This window comes from Etheostoma spectabile, chromosome 21 (assembly GCF_008692095.1).
Source record: "Etheostoma spectabile isolate EspeVRDwgs_2016 chromosome 21, UIUC_Espe_1.0, whole genome shotgun sequence".
Lineage (NCBI taxonomy): Eukaryota > Metazoa > Chordata > Actinopteri > Perciformes > Percidae > Etheostoma > Etheostoma spectabile.
In genome coordinates, this window is record NC_045753.1 from 20,930,633 (window position 1) to 20,937,513 (window position 6,881).

Genomic DNA, 6,881 nt, shown 5'->3' on the forward strand with positions numbered 1-6,881 from the left:
TGTGTGTGTGTGTGTGTGTGTGTGTGTGGGCTTGTGTCAGCGTGAGAAATTGCATAAATGGTCTTTCGTTGGCAATAGCAGAGTGTTTGTGCATGTGTAACAAGGCAAACCTGCATCATACCCATACTGCGTCTCTTTGCTGCTAATATGTGTTTGTCAGTCTGTTCATTAAAATTAATATGTGCATATTTTGGCTGTGTATTGATTAACACTGAATGCGTGCATACATGCATGCCAGAATACGGGTTGTGCTTACTATGCTGCGCATGTGTACATGTCCCTAATTATCTTGTTTTCAGAGCTAATTATTGCTTGTATGCCCTATATTTCTGTACCCAGTGAGGTGGACATAAATAAATAATTCAAATATTTTTATTTTCATTTATCCCACACACCAATGAATGACAGTTGCACCATGTCAAAATGCTAAAACACATCCACAGTAGAAAGCCTATTTTGCTCTCTGCTCAGTCAATATCTGTCTGTGAGAAAGTATGCAAACACAAACATCTCCCTCTGCTGCAGACTGCATCCTTGGCCTAAACGGTGACCACTGGATAGGACTAGTGGTGTAATGACAGTTGTTAAACGTGTGTGTGTGTGTGTGCGATGCGGGTGGTGTGTGTGGTGTGTGTGTGTGTGTGTGTGTGTGTGTGTGTGTGTGTGTGAGTGTGTGTGAGGGGGGGGGGAGAGAGAGTGTAGGAGAGTATGTGTCAATAAGTAGATGAGTAAGTGTGATAAATGTATGTGTATGTCTGTGTGTGTGTGTATGTAAGTATGAAAGTCTGTGTGTGTGTGTGTGTGTCAGTGTGCGAGCGTGTCTGTGTGTGGCTGCAGGCAGACGCTGGCTGGTTCCTGGCCTTGTCATTCTGTCTCCCACATGCTCTCTGATGTGGTTTGAGGCTGTGCTTTTCACTATGAAGGGGGATAGCCACCGCACACACTCACACTGTTCTCACATGTCTGTGGAAACACACATTGAGCGCTGGTATGCAGTCACATTCTCAGAAATGCAGACTAACACACACCCACACACACACCCACACACACACACACACACACACACAGCTCAACCCCTGAAAGATGCAACAACACAACAGCGGCTTGCCAAAGTGTTTGAATGGACGCCGAAGCGCACTCGTAGACTAACACACACACAGCGCTAGACGCCATCCGTGGTGCTTGTGGGCTCCCACAATAAGCGGTTAGTTAAATAATATCAAAGACAGATGTTGGCTGTGGTCCCATCATACGTTTTGTGTTTTGTGTGTGTGTGTGTGTGTGTGTGTGTGTGTGTGTGTGTTGATGGCGTGTGTGGGATTGAGAAGGGGAGTACTGATATGCAGATCCTTGGGAACACATGTTTCCTTGGATATTATTACATTTGTGTAGATAATTGTCACTCATTCTTAGGGTTAAAAATGTATGGAAAATACAGATAACGCAAGCTTCTACTGTTTAAGCATTTGGATAAAACCAAATAGTTCAGAAAAATGTTTTCTTCTAATCTTATTTTCGTACACAGTATGACTCTGTCATCACAAAAAACTGGGCTTTATAACAGTGTCTTGAAGATTACTTTACATGCTCGTATTGAAAAAATTAACCAAATAAAAGATGAGAAATGAACAGTCTGAAAAAATAAATCACAAAATAGATAAATATACACATACATACAGTATATACATACATGTGCGTAAATTAATAAATAAATGTTTTCAATTAATATGAAAATGATAAAAAATAAAAAATAGTTGCTTACCAATTCAATTTGAAAGGCTTAATTGATGCAGTGTAAAAAATGAATCAAATAAATAAATATCTGAATAAACTTATAAGGACAATGACTAGGGACTAAAAGTTGCATGAGAGGAGATTTTAAACTTAGATTCAGTATAGACTATGAAGGCCACATTTTCTCAGATTTTTGCAGTATTAATCTTAATTTTTCCAGTTTCAAGTGCTGCATTGCATCTCTTAACCAGACAATATTACAGCGAGGCTGTGGGTTTTACCAGTTAAGGAGAACCAGTCTTTGTGTTAATAACATTATAAAGGCTGCCACCACACCGTTAGCTCCTCTGAGAGGACTTCCATCTCCAAAGACACCAAATATACCAGTCAAAGGATCTGGAGCTATCGTCTTTCTGACAACATTGGATCTCTGTCTGGAAAATAGACCTCCAATAACTGTGTATTTTATGACAAAGCCAGACCATATGTGCCAACGTGGTGGGAAACTGTTTTCATCGGTCACAAGTAGCATCTACATTCAGATATATTTTGGCAAGTTTTACTTTTGAATAATGAAGGCGATGTAGAACCTTGAACTGTACACCCATGTCTAATGCATATTGACGCTTTATGTACTTTCTTCAAGGCATTTTCCCACTGACCCTCTGATGTAACACAAAAGTGAACAGAGTTTCCATAGGGGTAACGTTTGGTAGTGTGGGGAAGCATGATGTATTGGATTTAATAAAATCGCGTATTTGGAGGAACCTGAAGAATTGATTTTGTGGCAGACTTGAATGCGCAATTGTTCAAAGGAAGGGAATATTCCATCAATGAAAAGATCTTTCATTGATTTAATACCATTGCGGTATCACAGATCAAATGAGGAATCAACCATAGAAGGAGGGAAGAATGGTTGGAGGATAGAGATGCGAGACGCGATCAACCCTGCCATCCAAAATGCTGCATTATTTTGGACCATATTTTAAGGGACTGGGTAACTATTATAAAACTAAAAGTGAGGTAGTCCCTTACCTTGTGTTTTGGTAATTGTAAATATTCTAATTATCCTTGGATTTTTTCCCAAATGAAGTGGGTAATTACTTTAAAATTTTAAAAATTGTAAAAACAAACAAACTTTTAATAAAAACTGGGATGCATTGAAATAAAAACATAAATTTGGGAATGTTGATTCTACCAACTAATGAAATGGTAAGCTGATACCACCTATCAAAGTCAGCCATGGTGCGTTCAAGGAGGGTCTTCATATCCAATTTGAATAAGTCTGACATGTTCCTTGCAAGAGTCACACCCATGTATTTTAAAGAACTTGATACAACTCTAAACGGGAGGTGTGGGTATTGAGAGACTCAGAGTCTTCGTATTAATAGGGTATAATTTAGTTGATAGCCAGACACCTTGCCATATTCCCCCAGGACAGAGATAATATTAGGTATTGATTTTAGTGTATTTGTTACATACAATAAATCATCGGCATCCCGTCCCCGCCCCGTCATAGCCTTTCAAAGATCGCAAGGCAATTCATACTTTGCACATGACATCATAACTACTAGACTTCATCACACGACACATCAGATTAGCAAACGTTAGCGGGTAGCTAGCTCGTAACACTCACCTTTGTTTTGATTATGTAGATATTCCTGTTTTTCACCACACATACGACAGCGTTGTCAACCCATCCACTCTTAAAAAAAGGACAGCTATGCATACTTTTGTAGGCTTTCATTTTTTGTGCGGTGTAAGGTGACGGATTCTCTATAAGATAGATGTAAATATCCCCAAACTCCAAGTCTGGTAGAGACTTTGCCAGCTTCAAAGCAGTGAAAACATCAGCGGGTGCTGCGTACGGATCACAAGTATGTTAATCTTTTAATGATATCTAATATTAACATTTAGATATGGTCTAATTAGCTGATTGATTGTAGTATTGGAAATTTGCAAGGCTGTTTCTTGCCGGCCAGGTATCCATGGTGATCATGTGACTGCAAAGTATGAATAGATGGGAGAGGGGGCATTTTAGCATTCTTAATTACATAAATAAATAGATCATTTTACAATTTAGAGTTATTGGACCATTTATGCAAAATATCAGCAATGCAATGATGCACACATCGAACTATGCCTCAAATTATTATTTCCACAACTTTTGTCATGCAGTGAAAATAATCTGACACATTTGTTATTCATCAGTACTGTAATATGGGTAAGACATTTTTGCTTGTCTTACTTTTCACGTTATGCAATATGAGCAGGACATCAAACACAATTATATTTACACACACACACACATACACACACATATAGATGCACACATACTGTAGAAAAAACACTGTCTTTCGTGCACTTGTATACCCTGACCAGAGAAGTTCTCTTTTTTCCCCCCTCTCTCTCTCTCTCTCACACACACACACACACACACACACACACACACACACACACAGACAGTGAGCTTCAGCAGACTCTGTTACTAACCCCTTCCTGGTTATACTGTGAATTTGTGACATTTTGGCACGATGCATGTATGTTTACACTAATCTCTAATAAATATCTCCTTTAATTAAATGCAAGACATCTGTCTGTCTGTGCATTGTATCATTTGGTTTGCATATGTGTAAGTATGTGCTTCCAAGTCATAATTATCAATTAAATAATAAATTAAAAGAACATATTAAATATGTCATACTTACAGCTAGTGTTTAAAATAGTTACTGCAGTACAAATTCAAAATACTCTAGATAATCGTCTTCCCCTTAGAATTACAGTAGGACCCTAGCCTAGGAAATCCAGACCCAAATCCGAAAGATTAAGGGTCTGGCATCGATTAATGAAAGTTGCCCATCTCGAGGGTCGGCACCAAGCATGCATTTGAAAATCTCACTGCACGCAATTAAATTACACTACAACCAATCAAAACAACACGTAACGTACCCAGAGCCCCATACGCTTAGCTACCAGCTATCTCTCTAACTGATAGATTAAACTGTCGTCATCTGTTTAGCTCGCCTCTGGCCCGCCTTTATCAGATACAGCGAGGGTATAGTTAATGGGAATTACTCGATGCTAGATTAACTCGCTGAGCAAATTCAAACTGTACTCTCACGAGAACTCTGGATTTCCAGGGTAGTAAGACCCGCTAAAACCACACAACCTTGTTGTCCTCTCCACACGCCCAACAGACAAACTTCCTTGGGTTAGAATTACAATAGGAACCGTTAAAAATACCACTACCTTACCGTCCTTTTCCACCCGACTGAAATACAAAAATACAATAATTCTCTTAGAATTACGGCAACAATCGCTAAACACACTGCAATCTCACTGTCCTCTCCTCCCGATTTACCGCCCTCCTCTCTTGGCTTCAAATAACTCACCGTTGTCGGCTTTGGCCGCTGAACAGGTTACACGCTGTAAACAACCGTGGCCCGCTTGCCTGGTCCTCCGGTAACATTAGCAGTTAGCAGGGTTAGCAGGGCGTCGTTAGCAAGGACCAGTCGGGATCAATTTACTGGCTGTGTCTCAATTGTTTTTGCAAGTAACCAACTCAGGTACTCTAGCTATGTAATTCTATTTGAGTAGCTACACAGAAGTTGAAATGACATCATGTGCCAGTCCCTAGTAGCTGTAATAAATTATCCTGAAGCTAATGCTTACCTGTACAGCAGGAAATTAGCCAACTCAGCGTCCTGTCTGGTTCTAAGCTGTCTCCATCTTTCAAATACATCTCCAATACAGTATTTACCTGGGCCTTGTTGTGTCTCTGATCACGCAGCTGTTAGAAACATGCTGTTTTTCGGGTAGAATCTATCTGCGTTGATCCTGTTTATTTATTTGCTGCTTTCATGGCTGTACTAACGTTATAGCTGTAGCGCATTGGGTTTACGTTTTTACAGTTATATCTGGCAACCCGGCCTGGCTGTCAAAGTTGGCAGTTGAACAGGCCAAAACACAAACACAACAGAAATTCCGTCACGGAACAGAAATTTCCAAAGGAGAAAATACTGGCTACTTTTGGATTTATCACAGTAAGTATTCTACAATTAGACCTTTAAAGTACCATCTTTTAGTGTCCTTTACTGTAACGACATGTTCATTGTAGACCTCTTTATAGACCTTTTTAGGGGGGACTTGGATCATTTGCTGGCACTTTTCTTTTCTGAAGATGGCATCTGTGTATTATGTTGTTACAGTATCTTATTATTTCCAAGAAGCAATCTACTGGTTGTGAAACATCATTTCTCAGTTAGTTTTTGAAGGAGGAACTTGTTTATCATTGCAATTTTCAGCCCCCCCTCACCTTACCTCTGTAAGGTGATTCTTGCTAATCAATAACAGCCACTGCCAAGCCCAAAGCAGTTTGTATCTCTTAGAAGGCTCTTGAGGGGCCCTGCCGTCTCTCATTTTCTGCCAGCCTGTCTCTTTAAGGTGGTGTTTGTTTATGCCGAGGCTCAGCTCAGTGAGACCTGTGCAGGCTCAGTGCTGGACTCCTTTCATAGGGGCTCCATTTTGTTCTTAATAAAATGGCACTCAGTGGCCAGGGGACTGGCAGGCACCCAGCTCCCTGGGAAACCAAAGAATGCCGGCCTTCATTTAGCGACAAACAGCTACTGCCTGAGGAGGCTAGTTCTCCACTCTGCCCCTTAATACTACTGCTGCTGCGGCCTGTGTGTGTGTGTGTGTGTGTGTGTGTGTGTGTGTGTGTTTGTGTGTGTATGTCAGTGTGTGTGTGTGTCACACACTGTGGAATGGGGCCACGGTTGAAGGAGTCAGGTATGGCGGCTCTTTACATAGCTTTCCTCTTGTTGACGTTTGCTTGCACCGTTCTATCTTTTCAACTCGCTGTCTCTCCGTCTGCGTCCTTTTCTTGGCTGCCCACTTGAAAACATGCAGCACCACTTCTCCCCGTCCTCTGCCTCTCCGGCCCTCGCTTTCTCCATCACTCGTTGTGAATGGTGGGAACAGAGCAGCCATTAAGATGCATATTTAGAAGGACTTACCCCCCCAACTCCTCCCATCTCCCATGCACTCTCATAACACACACATACACTTACTGTAAGTCACTAAGAGTGCCTGTCATCGGGGACACACGCATCATTACACACACACACACACACACACACACACACACA

At 41.0% G+C, this 6,881-nt stretch overlaps 1 protein-coding gene and 1 long non-coding RNA gene across 4 annotated transcripts in view; one reads left to right on the top strand and one right to left on the bottom strand.

The window, feature by feature from the left end:
- ankfn1b (ankyrin repeat and fibronectin type III domain containing 1b) overlaps positions 1-6,881 on the top strand; it is a 132,217-nt gene that overhangs the window by 38,475 nt on the left and 86,861 nt on the right. The window lies entirely within an intron of this gene.
- Positions 5,689-6,881, bottom strand: part of LOC116671351 (uncharacterized) — a 9,667-nt gene continuing 8,474 nt past the window's right edge. Inside the window, exon 3 of the long non-coding RNA XR_004327249.1 lies at positions 5,689-5,753. This is a non-coding gene — a long non-coding RNA (uncharacterized LOC116671351). The remainder of the gene's footprint in view (positions 5,754-6,881) is intronic.